Source organism: Salvelinus namaycush, unplaced genomic scaffold, assembly GCF_016432855.1.
Source record: "Salvelinus namaycush isolate Seneca unplaced genomic scaffold, SaNama_1.0 Scaffold105, whole genome shotgun sequence".
Taxonomy (NCBI): domain Eukaryota; kingdom Metazoa; phylum Chordata; class Actinopteri; order Salmoniformes; family Salmonidae; genus Salvelinus; species Salvelinus namaycush.
In genome coordinates this window covers 369,034-383,438 of record NW_024057731.1, presented here as the reverse complement: position 1 = coordinate 383,438, position 14,405 = coordinate 369,034, and the positions used below count along the sequence as shown (strand labels likewise).

The 14,405-nt window shown below is 46.7% G+C and overlaps 1 protein-coding gene across 3 annotated transcripts in view; it reads left to right on the top strand.

Moving 5' to 3' along the window:
- Window positions 1–5,312: 5,312 nt before the first annotated feature.
- The window catches only part of chst12a (carbohydrate (chondroitin 4) sulfotransferase 12a), a 21,123-nt gene continuing 12,030 nt past the window's right edge, over window positions 5,313–14,405 (top strand). For all 3 annotated transcript variants that reach the window (XM_038982154.1, XM_038982153.1, XM_038982152.1), the window contains exon 1: window positions 5,313–5,445. The gene's annotated coding sequence lies outside the window, so the exon portion shown is untranslated. The remainder of the gene's footprint in view (window positions 5,446–14,405) is intronic.

The window sequence follows — 14,405 nt, the reverse complement described above, 5'->3', positions numbered from 1 at the left end:
GGTAGTCTGGTCCTTTACATAAAGCAGAGGTAGGTAGTCTGGTCCTTTACATAAAGCAGAGGTAGGTAGTCTGGTCCTTTACATAAAGCAGAGGTAGGTAGTCTGGTCCTTTACATAAAGCAGAGGTAGGTAGTCAGGTCCTTTATATAAAGCAGAGGTAGGTAGTCTGGTCCTTTACATAAAGCAGAGGTAGGTAGTAGGTTCTTTACATACAGTAGATTCTCAGTCCTGCCCCTCTGGAAACTTCTCTCAAACTGAGGATCTGTATCCCATTCTGCACACAGTATTTTACAAGTTTCTCTCTTTCTGCTTCACTCACCCTGGTCTGAACATGATGTAGTTTACTCACCCTGGTCTGAACGTGATGTAGTTTACTCACCCTGGTCTGAACGTGATGTAGTTTACTCACCGTGGTCTAAACATGTAGTTTACTCACCCTGGTCTGAACATGATGTAGTTTACTCACCCTGGTCTGAATGTGATGTAGTTTACTCACCCTGGTCTAAACATGTAGTTTACTCACCCTGGTCTGAACATGATGTAGTTTACTCACCCTGGTCTGAACATGATGTAGTTTACTCACCCTGGTCTGAACGTGATGTAGTTTACTCACCCTGGTCTGAACGTGATGTAGTTTACTCACCCTGGTCTGAACATGATGTAGTTTACTCACCCTCGTCTAAACATGTAGTTTACTCACCCTGGTCTGAACATGATGTAGTTTACTCACCCTGGTCTGAACATGATGTAGTTTACTCACCCTGGTCTGAGCGTGATGTAGTTAACTCACCCTGGTCTGAACATGATGTAGTTTACTCACCCTGGTCTGAACATGATGTAGTTTACTCACCCTGGTCTGAACATGATGTAGTTTACTCACCCTGGTCTGAACGTGATGTAGTTTACTCACCCTGGTCTGAACGTGATGTAGTTTACTCACCCTGTTCTGAACATGATGTAGTTTACTCACCCTGGTCTGAACATGATGTAGTTTACTCACCCTCGTCTAAACATGTAGTTTACTCACCCTGGTCTGAACATGTTGTAGTTTACTCACCCTGGTCTGAACATGTTGTAGTTTACTCACCCTGGTCTGAACATGATGTAGTTTACTCACCCTGGTCTGAACATGATGTAGTTTACTCACCCTGGTCTGAACGTGATGTAGTTTACTCACCCTGGTCTGAACATAATGTAGTTTGGAGGAGGAGCATGGAGGAGGAGGTGTGATGGTGTGTGGGTGCTTTGCTGTCAGTGATTTATTTAGAATTCAAGACACACTTAACCAGCATGGCTACCACAGCATTCTGCAGCAATACGCCATCCCATCTGGTTTGTGCTTAGTGGGACTATCATTTGTTTTTCAACAGGACAATGACCCAACACACCTCCAGACTGTGTAAGGGCTATTTGACCAAGAAGGAGAGTGATGGAGTGCTGCCTCAGATGACCTGGTCTCCACAATCACCAGACCTCAACCCAATTGAGATGGTTTGGGATGAGTTGGATCGCAGAGTGAAAGAAAAGCAGCCAACAAGTGCTCAGCATATGTTGGAAATCCTTCAGGACTGTTGGAAAAGCATTCCAGGTGAAGCTGGTTGAGAGAATGCCAAGAGTTTGCAAAGCTGTCATCAAGGCAAAGGGTGGCTACTTTGAATAATCTAAAATATATTTTTTGGTTACTACATGATTCCATGTGTTATTTCATAGTTGTGATGTCTTCACTATTATTCGACAATGTAGTAAATAGTAAAAATAAAGAAAAACCCTTGAATGAGTAGGTGTCCAAACTTTTGACTAGTACTGTATGTGTGTATATAATGGTGTGTACTCTCCGTATGGACAGTATATGAATAGAAAAGGTGTGTACACCAGTAGTTATATAGGATGAGCCTTGACAAGAACACAGTATATACAGTGCATTCGAAAATTATTCAGACCCCTTGACTTTTTCCGCATTTTGTTACTTTACAGCCTTATTCTAAAATGGATTAAACTGTTTGTGTTCCTCATCAATCTACACACAATACCCCTTCATGACATCACACTACCCCATAGTGACATCACAATACCCCATAATGACAAAGTAAAAATAGGTTTCGAAAGCGTCACCTTTTTCCTCTTCGCCCCCTGTACATTGAGAACGCTCTGCGTCTGCGCACTCACTTTTCACTATCTATTACTTGATTTGAGCGGTAGTTAGAGCGTCACGATGTATTTGGTTCTCTGTCCGCTCTCTTTTCTGTAGCCCGTTGCGTTTTTCTTATTGCGGCACGCCCTCGCCATGTGCCCTATCATCCCACAATTCATGTTTGAATTTACAGTCAAACGCTCTGTGTTGGCCTTAGCAACGATTGGCTTTAGCGACGATAACAGTCTATTGGCTGCTTCCCCTTCTTTGAAACCAGCGTATTTCTATGAATGACTTTTCTCCTGGTTTATCAGGGCGCAACAGGTTTCTCATTGAGCTGCATGTTTGTGCACCGACAACGCGTATGAGTATGGATTTCTGTATAGCGGCATCAGTAATTTAATTAGCAGCAAAGAAATGTTCCATTATTTCACAGTACTCCTCCCATTCCTGGTTTGTAGGATCAACTGGTGGTAGCGAGCATATTGTTGCCAAAGCCATCTTTTCCGATCCTCTCTCCCCTCACACAGTCAATAATTTGTACTACCCGTATCCAGGGAATCAATCCTTCAGGATCTTCCACTGCTCACTTGAGTCTCGCATCCAGCGTCGCACGCCAAACACTCCGTTGAATTCGTGGCAAACATATCCAACGCAGTCCTCCATAGTTATCCTCATCGCCAAATATGTAATATTTTAGGATGCTTCTTAAATCAAACCCCTTATTGAGTCAATACTGCCATCTATCGGTAAACATAATACTTAACATAAATATACCAGGTTACTACAGTACCAATCTCCAAAACATCGTTGTAGAGAATTTGGCAGTATGTCCAACCAGTCTAACAACCGGCAGACCACGTGTAACCACGCCAGCCCAGGTCCTCCACATCCGGCTTCTTCACCTGTGGGATTGTCTGAGACCAGCCGCCCGGACAGCTGATGAAACCGCGGGTTTCTGCACAACTGAAGAGTTTCTGCACAAACTGTCACACCAGGGTCTTGACCTGACTGCAGTTCGGCATTGTAACCGACTTCAGTGGGTAAAGGCTCCCCTTCGATGGTCACTGGCACTCTGGAGAAGTGGGCTCTTCACGGATTAATCCTGGTTTCAACTGGATTCAACTGTACCGGGTAGATGGCAGGCAGCGTATATGGCGTATATTAGCTAGTTGCCCATGATGAGATTTGGGTTGCTAAACGTTTGTGTTATATACCCGACCAACCAATGAAAAATTCTGATCTAAGAATATTACTCCTGCTTATTATGAAGAAAAAATACATCTGTTTAACTTTGTAAACTAAAGGTGTGTTTAGAATTATTTTTGTTGTATTATTGCTATTTAATCTCTCCTCAGACTAATATTATTCTGTTTGTCCTGTGGGTACCTTTGCCACTGTTCCACCCCTTGTGTATTGCGCTGTCATGGTGTATTTGTCCTTTCGTTTTTGCCTTAAGTAACCTTCTGTCTTATCTAACCATATCATACTTACCATATCAATCTATCCTGGATTTACGTTTACTATGTTACCATATCAATCTATCCTGGATTTACGTTTACTATGTTACCATATCAATATATCCCGGATTTACGTTTACTATGTTACCATATCAATATATCCTTGATTTACGTTTACTATGTTACCATATCAATCTATCCTGGATTTACGTTTACTATGTTACCATATCAATCTATCCTGGATTTACGTTTACTATGTTACCATATCAATCTATCCTGGATTTACGTTTACTATGTTACCATATCAATCTATCCTTGATTTACGTTTACAATGTTACCATATCAATCTATCCTGGATTTACATTTACTATGTTACCATATCAATCTATCCTGGATTTACGTTTACTATGTTACCATATCAATCTATCCTTGATTTACGTTTACAATGTTACCATATCAATCCCTCTTGGATTTACGTTTACTATGTTACCATATCAATCCCTCTTGGATTTACGTTTACTATGTTACCATATCAATCCCTCCTGGATTTACGTTTACTATGTTACCATATCAATCTATCCTGGATTTACGTTTACTATGTTACCATATCAATCTATCCTGGATTTACGTTTACTATGTTACCATATCAATCCCTCCTGGATTTATGTTTACTATGTTACCATATCAATCTATCCTGGATTTACATTTACTATGTTACCATATCAATCTATCCTGGATTTACATTTACTATGTTACCATATCAATCTATCCTGGATTTACGTTTACTATGTTACCATATCAATCTATCCTGGATTTACGTTTACGATGTTACATCTAGTCTATGAGACCAGTCTGACAGTAACCATCACCCTGTACTTTTAATAAAACATAAACAATCCGTTTTATAACTGCACATTTACAATAATTTGTGTAAAACTAACAGTGAAATAAGATCCAGACTCATCCTCTGGCTTCATAACAGAAGTCCAAACTCTCATGGTATGGAAGCTCAATGTATGGAAGCTGCGTGGTAAGAACCGGAAGAGAAAAACACATCGCTCAATCAAAACCATGTAACCTATAGCAGAAAGCTTTCGGCACACCCACTCCTTTCCACACGCCCACCACTTTCCGTTCGACACATCCATTCGCCCACACCCCGGTCGCCATAAGGAGTGTATGGCTAGATGGGATCCAGCTTTCGTCAAATGAATGTCGAAAGTAGATTTTTTTGTTGCATTTTTTGCTAACCCTAACCCATTTCCTAACCTTAACCTAGTTCTCCTAACCTGCTACAAAAAGTACAATCTGACGTTCATTTGACAAAACTGGGTCTCTTCTAGCCATGATCAAGGGCTCCAGAATGGCGCAGCGGTCTAAAGGCACTGCGTCTCAGTGCTAGAGGCGTCACTACAGACCCTGGCTTGATTCCAGGCTGTATCATAACCGGCTGTGATTGGGAGTCCTATAGTGCGGCGCACAATTGGCCCAGCGTTGTCCGGGTTAGGGTTTGGCCGGGGTAGGCCGTCATTGTAAATAATAATTTGTTCTAAACTGACTTGCCTAGTTTATATAAAGGTTAAATAAAATATAATAAATAAAATACCCATATTGAGCTGCAGCTACCTTCCCGGTTCTACAATCTATGTAGTGCCGAGGTGATAGACGAGATCACAAGAAGTCTCGCGATTGTCTTTGCAGTGCTCGGTCCTCGGGTTCCGTCCCGTTGCTTTGTGTGCTCTGCTATGTGCTGCTCTCTCTCCCTCTCGCCCACATCTACCGACCAGACTTGACACCCTGTACTACGTCGAGGGGCCAGCTAGCCAGAGCGCGACCATGGAAGCGAACAAAGAGGTAAACGAAAATACCGTTAGTTAAGAAAAATTACAAATAAACATTTATAACCGGCCGGATGTTATTGCGAATAGAACAGTTTGTACTTTCAGCTGAGTGGCTTCCTCTATCTTCTTTCCGGTAACAAATCGACTAAAACAGCTGGTAGGTAGTTAGTTAACCGATGTCATTTTACAGTTATTGCCTGTAGTGAGGCCGTTATTTGAGATTAATCGGCATTTATAAAATATGTCTGCGGGGATTGGGGAAATGGGGAATACACAGTGATGTCAACATAGACGTTGAGAGGAAGGGGAGAGAGAGAGAAAAGAGAATACGTGTACAGTTGGAAGCGGGAGTTACTGGCTACATCTTGGCAGGACAGGCCCTGGATGATTGCAGGAAACCGCAATGGAAGGAAGGAGAAAGGGAGAGAGGAGAGAGAGAGGTAGCCTAAAGAGAGGGGAAAGAGAGAGTGATTGTGTCTGTGAGAGAGAGAGAGAGAGATCCACTGTACCTGGTATTATTTTGGCTTACCAGGCACGATTTTCAAAACGGTTTTAAATGCATTTAGGGGGCATACACACCTCCATGCCCGCTATCATTTCAAAGTGTACATGTGGGTAATATTTGGCTGAGATGTCGATAATCATGGGACTGTTTCAACAACTGTTTCTTAAACATTGTGGATATAGTGGATCCATGGAAAACCTTAAGAATTAAACAAAGAACTGAACATTGGATGAATCAGGAAATCCTCGAGGCAATTAAATCAAGACGATAACAGAAACAAAGAGGAAGACGCTTTCACGAGACACAGAACCCTTTTTATTTATTTTATTTGACCTTATTTAACCAGGCAAGTCAGTTAAGATCAAATTCTTCTTTTCAATGACGGCCTAGGAACATAAACCTGGACCCTAAGGATGTACTGGAGGGGAGGGGAGGGTCCTAGGTTATTACTCCAAGATGGATGTACTGGAGGGAGGGGGTCCTAGGTTATTACTCCAAGATGGATGTACTGGAGGGGGGGAGGGTCCTAGGTTATTACTCCAAGATGGATGTACTGGAGGGGAGGGGAGGGTCCTAGGTTATTACTCCAAGATGGATGTACTGGAGGGAGGGGAGGGTCCTAGGTTATTACTCCAAGATGGATGTACTGGAGGGAGGGGGTCCTAGGTTATTACTCCAAGATGGATGTACTGGAGGGGGGGAGGGTCCTAGGTTATTACTCCAAGATGGATGTACTGGAGGGGAGGGGAGGGTCCTAGGTTATTACTCCAAGATGGATGTACTGGAGGGAGGGGAGGGTCCTAGGTTATTACTACAAGATGGATGTACTGGAGGGAGGGGGTCCTAGGTTATTACTCCAAGATGGATGTACTGGTGGGGAGGGGAGGGTCCTAGGTTATTACTCCAAGATGGATGTACTGGAGGGAGGGGAGGGTCCTAGGTTATTACTCCAAGATGGATGTACTGGAGGGAGGGGGTCCTAGGTTATTACTCCAAGATGGATGTACTGGAGGGGGGGAGGGTCCTAGGTTATTACTCCAAGATGGATGTACTGGAGGGGAGGGGAGGGTCCTAGGTTATTACTCCAAGATGGATGTACTGGAGGGGGGGGGGGGGGGTCCTAGGTTATTACTCCAAGATGGATGTACTGGAGGGGGAGGGTCCTAGGTTATTACTCCAAGATGGATGTACTGGAGGGGAGGGTCCTAGGTTATTACTCCAAGATGGATGTACTGGGGGGGGGGGGAGGGTCCTAGGTTATTACTCCAAGATGGATGTACTGGAGGGAGGGGGGGGGGGTCCTAGGTTATTACTCCAAGATGGATGTACTGGAGGGAGGGGGTCCTAGGTTATTACTCCAAGATGGATGTACTGGAGGGAGGGGGTCCTAGGTTATTACTCCAAGATGGATGTACTGGAGGGGGGGGGGGGGGGTCCTAGGTTATTACTCCAAGATGGATGTACGGGGGGGGGTCCTAGGTTATTACTCCAAGATGGATGTACTGGAGGGGAGGAGGGTCCTAGGTTATTACTCCAAGATGGATGTACTGGAGGGGAGGGTCCTAGGTTATTACTCCAAGATGGACGTACTGGAGGGGGGAGGGTCCTAGGTTATTACTCCAAGATGGATGTACTGGAGGGGGGGAGGGTCCTAGGTTATTACTCCAAGATGGATGTACTGGAGGGAGGGAGGGTCCTAGGTTATTACTCCAAGATGGATGTACTGGAGGGGGGAGGGTCCTATGTTATTACTCCAAGATGGATGTACTGGAGGGGGGAGGGTCCTAGGTTATTACTCCAAGATGGATGTACTGGAGGGGGGAGGGTCCTAGGTTATTACTCCGAGATGGATTTACTGGAGGGAGGGGAGGGTCCTAGGTTATTACTCCAAGATGGATGTACTGGAGGGGAGGGGAGGGTCCTAGGTTATTACTCCAAGATGGATGTACTGGAGGGGAGGGTCCTAGGTTATTACTCCAAGATGGATGTACTGGAGGGGGGGGGGGTCCTAGGTTATTACTCCAAGATGGATGTACTAGAGGGGAGGGTCCTAGGTTATTACTCCAAGATGGATGTACTGGAGGGGGGGGGGGGGGGGGGTCCTAGGTTATTACTCCAAGATGGATGTACTGGAGGGGAGGAGGGTCCTAGGTTATTACTCCAAGATGGATGTACTGGAGGGGAGGGTCCTAGGTTATTACTCCAAGATGGATGTACTGGAGGGGAGGAGGGTCCGAGGTTATTACTCCAAGATGGATGTACTGGAGGGGAGGGTCCTAGGTTATTACTCCAAGATGGATGTACTGGAGGGGGGGGGGTCCTAGGTTATTACTCCAAGATGGATGTACTGGAGGGAGGAGGAGGGTCCTAGGTTATTACTCCAAGATGGATGTACTGGAGGGAGGGGGAGGGTCCTAGGTTATTACTCCAAGATGGATGTACTGGGGGGAGGGTCCTAGGTTACTACTCCAAGATGGATGTACTGGAGGGGAGGGGGAGGGTCCTAGGTTATTACTCCAAGATGGATGTACTGGAGGGAGGGTCCTAGGTTATTACTCCAAGATGGATGTACTAGAGGGGAGGGTCCTAGGTTATTACTCCAAGATGGATGTACTGGAGGGGGGGGGGGGGGGGGGTCCTAGGTTATTACTCCAAGATGGATGTACTGGAGGGGAGGAGGGTCCTAGGTTATTACTCCAAGATGGATGTACTGGAGGGGAGGGTCCTAGGTTATTACTCCAAGATGGATGTACTGGAGGGGAGGAGGGTCCGAGGTTATTACTCCAAGATGGATGTACTGGAGGGGAGGGTCCTAGGTTATTACTCCAAGATGGATGTACTGGAGGGGGGGGTCCTAGGTTATTACTCCAAGATGGATGTACTGGAGGGAGGAGGAGGGTCCTAGGTTATTACTCCAAGATGGATGTACTGGAGGGAGGGGGAGGGTCCTAGGTTATTACTCCAAGATGGATGTACTGGGGGGAGGGTCCTAGGTTACTACTCCAAGATGGATGTACTGGGGGCAGGAAAAGTAGAGTTTCCACGGATACTAAACATGCTGGAGTGATCCCCTATCCACAAGAAGGGCAGGAAAAGTGCAACTATAAACCTGGACCTATTTTGAGGGGGCTGTCTAAAGTTATTTATGAACGGATAGAGGAATATAGAGACTGGGTCTACTGTAGAGACTGGGAGGCTGGGTCTACTGTAGAGGCTGGGAGGCTGGGTCTACTGTAGAGACTGGGTCTACTGTAGAGGCTGGGTCTACTGTAGAGTCTGGGTCTACTGTAGAGGCTGGGAGGCTGGGTCTACTGTGGAGACTGGGTCTACTGTGGAGACTGGGTCTACTGTAGAGACTGGGTCTACTGTAGAGACTGGGTCTACTGTGGAGGCTGGGTCTACTGTAGAGTCTGGGTCTACTGTAGAGGCTGGGAGGCTGGGTCTACTGTGGAGACTGGGACTACTGTGGAGACTGGGACTACTGTAGAGACTGGGTCTACTGTGGATACTGGGACTACTGTGGAGACTGGGTATACTATAGAGGCTGGGTCTACTGTGGAGACTGGGACTATAGAGGCTGGGTCTACTGTAGAGACTGGGTCTACTGTGGAGACTGGGACTATAGAGGCTGGGTCTACTGTAGAGACTGGGTCTACTGTGGAGACTGGGTCTACTGTGGAGACTGGGTCTACTGTAGAGACTGGGACTATAGAGGCTGGGTCTACTGTGGAGACTGGGTCTACTGTGGAGACTGGGTCTACTGTGGAGACCGGGTTTACTGTGGAGACTGGGTCTACTGTAGAGACTGGGTCTACTGTAGAGACTGGGTCTACTGTGGAGACTGGGACTATAGAGGCTGGGTCTACTGTAGAGACTGGGTCTACTATAGAGGCTGGGTCTACTGTGGAGACTGGGACTGTAGAGGCTGGGTCTACTATAGATACTGGGACTACTGTGGAGACTGGGACTATAGAGGCTGGGTCTACTGTGGAGACTGGGACTATAGAGGATGGGTCTACTGTAGAGGCTGGGTCTACTGTAGAGACTGGGTCTACTGTAGAGACTGGGTCTACTGTGGAGACTGGGACTATAGAGGCTGGGTCTACTGTAGAGACTGGGTCTACTATAGAGGCTGGGTCTACTGTGGAGACTGGGACTGTAGAGGCTGGGTCTACTATAGATACTGGGACTACTGTGGAGACTGGGACTATAGAGGCTGGGTCTACTGTGGAGACTGGGACTATAGAGGATGGGTCTACTGTAGAGGCTGGGTCTACTGTGGAGACTGGGACTATAGAGGATGGGTCTACTGTAGAGACTGGGTCTACTGTGGAGACTGGGTCTACTGTGGAGACTGGGTCTACTGTAGAGACTGGGTCTACTATAGAGACTGTGTCTACTATAGAGACTGGGACTATAGAGGATGGGTCTACTGTAGAGGCTGGGTCTACTGTGGAGACTGGGTCTACTATAGAGACTGGGTCTACTGTGGAGACTGGGTCTACTGTGGAGACTGGGTCTACTATAGAGGCTGGGTCTACTGTGGAGACTGGGTCTACTGTGGAGACTGGGTCTACTGGGACTATAGAGACTGGGTCTACTGTGGAGACTGGGTCTACTATAGAGGCTGGGTCTACTGTGGAGACTGGGTCTACTGTGGAGACTGGGTCTACTGGGACTATAGAGACTGGGTCTACTGTGGAGACTGGGTCTACTGTGGAGACTGGGTCTACTGTGGAGACTGGGTCTACTGTAGAGGCTGGGTCTACTGTGGAGACTGGGTCTACTATAGAGACTGGGTCTACTGTAGAGACTGGGTCTAATATAGAGACTGGGTCTACTGTGGAGACTGGGTCTACTGTGGACACTGGGTCTACTGTGGAGACTGGGTCTACTATAGAGACTGGGTCTACTGTGGAGACTGGGTCTAATATAGAGACTGGGTCTACTGTGGAGACTGGGTCTACTGTGGAGACTGGGTCTACTGTAGAGACTGGGTCTACTGTGGAGACTGGGTCTACTGTAGAGGCTGGGTCTACTGTGGAGACTGGGTCTACTATAGAGACTGGGTCTACTGTGGAGACTGGGTCTACTGTGGAGACTGGGTCTAATATAGAGACTGGGTCTACTGTGGAGACTGGGTCTACTGTGGAGACTGGGTCTAATATAGAGACTGGGTCTAATATAGAGACTGGGTCTACTGTAGAGACTGGGTCTACTGTGGAGACTGGGTCTACTGTGGAGACTGTGGGTCTACTGTGGAGACTGGGACTATAGAGACTGGGTCTACTGTGGAGACTGGGTCTACTGTGGAGACTGGGTCTACTGTAGAGACTGGGTCTACTGTGGAGACTGGGACTACTGTGGAGACTGGGTCTACTGTAGAGACTGGGTCTATAGAGACTGGGTCTACTATAGAGACTGGGACTGTGGAGACTTATTACATATTTTAGGACATGTTTCTTTTTACCTTGTCAGCTCGGATTCGATCTAACAACCTTTCGGTTACCGGCCCAACGCTCTAACCACTAGGCTACCTGCCGCCCGATGTATTGGGACCTGTATTAGGACCTGTATTGGGACCTGTATTAAGACCTGTATTGGGACCTGTATTGGGACATGTATTAGGACCTGTATTGGGACCTGTATAGGGACCTGTATTGGGACCTGTATTGGGACCTGTATAGGGACCTGTATTGGGACCTGTATTGGGACCTGTATTGGGACCTGTATTGGGACCTGTATAGGGACCTGTATTGGGACCTGTATTGGGACCTGTATTAGGACCTGTATTGGGACCTGTATTGGGACCTGTATAGGGACCTGTATAGGGACCTGTATTGGGACCTGTATTAAGACCTGTATTGGGACCTGTATAGGGACCTGTATTGGGACCTGTATTGGGACCTGTATAGGGACCTGTATTGGGACCTGTATTGGGTCAAATTGGAAAGAAGAATCAGAGCAAACAGGAATGATATTTGGCCCTAAACAGAGAGTACATAGTGGCAGAATACCTGACCACTGTGACTTACCCAAACGTATGGAAAGCTCTGACTATGTACAGACTCAGTGAGCATAGCCTTGAGAGAGAGATGGAGGGGTGGGTCAGTGAATGGTTACATTGTGTTCAACAGGAGCTGTATACTCTGTCTACTGTATAAATTAATGTTGTTTGTAGAGTGTGTGTGGGTGGGTGGTTGGGTGGGAGAGGTGGAGGAGTATTTCAGTAGAGTTGGTGGTGTCGGAGGTAAAACAGTCAGACATTATTCATCCTACAGCACATAACCCAAAATGTTCAGGTGGACTAGAACCCAACATGTTCAGGTGGACTAGAACCCAACATGTTCAGGTGGACTCGAACCCAACATGTTCAGGTGGACTAGAACCCAACATGTTCAGGTGGACTAGAACCCAACATGTTCAGGTGAACTAGAACCCAACATGTTCAGGTGGACTAGAACCCAACGTGTTCAGGTGGACTAGAACCCAACGTGTTCAGGTGGACTAGAACCCAACGTGTTCAGGTGGACTAGAACCCAACGTGTTCAGGTGGACTAGAACCCAACGTGTTCAGGTGGACTAGAACCCAACATGTTCAGGTGGACTAGAACCCAACATGTTCAGGCGGACTAGAACCCGACATGTTCAGGTGGACTAGAACCCGACATGTTCAGGTGGACTAGAACCCGACATGTTCAGGTGGACTAGAACCCGACATGTTCAGGTGGACTAGAACCCAACATGTTCAGGTGGACTAGAACCCAACATGTTCAGGTGGACTAGAACCCAACATGTTCAGGTGGACTAGAACCCAACATGTTCAGGTGGACTAGAACCCAACATGTTCAGGTGGACTAGAACCCAACATGTTCAGGTGGACTAGAACTCGACATGTTCAGGTGGACTAGAACCCGACATGTTCAGGTGGACTAGAACCCAACATGTTCAGGTGGACTAGAACCCGACATGTTCAGGTGGACTAGAACCCGACATGTTCAGGCGGACTAGAACCCGACATGTTCAGGTGGACTAGAACCCAACATGTTCAGGTTGACTAGAACCCAACATGTTCAGGTTGACTAGAACCCAACATGTTCAGGTGGACTAGAACCCAACATGTTCAGGTGGACTAGAACCCAACATGTTCAGGTGGACTAGAACCCAACATGTTCAGCTGGACTAGAACCCAACGTGTTCAGGTGGACTAGAACCCAACGTGTTCAGGTGGACTAGAACCCAACGTGTTCAGGTGGACTAGAACCCAACGTGTTCAGGTGGACTAGAACCCAACGTGTTCAGGTGGACTAGAACCCAACATGTTCAGGCAGACTTGAACCCAACATGTCCAGGTGACTAGAACCCAACATGTTCAGGTGACTAGAACCCAACGTGTTCAGGTGGACTAGAACCCAACATGTTCAGGTGGACTAGAACCCAACATGTCCAGGTGACTAGAACCCAACATGTTCAGGTGACTAGAACCCAACATGTTCAGGCGAACTAGAACCCAACATGTTCAGGTGGACTAGAACCCAACATGTTCAGGTGGACTAGAACCCAACATGTTCAGATGGACGAGAACCCAACATGTTCAGGTGGACTAGAACCCAACATGTTCAGGTGGACTAGAACCCAACATATTCAGGTAAACTAGAACCCAACATGTTCAGGCTGACTAGAACCCAACATGTTCAGGTGGACTAGAACCCAACATGTTCAGGTGAACTAGAACCCAACATGTTCAGGCTGACTAGAACCCAACATGTTCAGGCGTACTAGAACCCAACATGTTCAGGTGTACTAGAACCCAACATGTTCAGGTGGACTAGAACCCAACATGTTCAGGTGGACTAGAACCCAACATGTTCAGGCGTACTAGAACCCAACATGTTCAGGTGTACTAGAACCCAACATGTTCAGGTGTACTAGAACCCAACATGTTCAGGTGGACTAGAACCCAACATGTTCAGGTGTACTAGAACCCAACATGTTCAGGTGTACTAGAACCCAACATGTTCAGGTGGACTAGAACCCAACATGTTCAGGTGGACTAGAACCCAACATGTTCAGGTGGACTAGAACCCAACATGTTCAGGTGGACTAGAACCCAACATGTTCAGGCGTACTAGAACCCAACATGTTCAGGTGGACTAGAACCCAACATGTTCAGGTGGACTAGAACCCAACATGTTCAGGTGGACTAGAACCCAACATGTTCAGGTGGACTAGAACCCAACATGTTCAGGTGGACTAGAACCCGACATGTTCAGGTGGACTAGAACCCAACATGTTCAGGAGGACTAGAACCCAACATGTTCAGGTGGACTAGAACCCAACATGTTCAGGTGGACTAGAACCCAACATGTTCAGGAGGACTAGAACCCAACATGTTCAGGTGGACTAGAACCCAACATGTTCAGGTGGACTAGAACCCAACATGTTCAGGCTGACTAGAACCCAACATG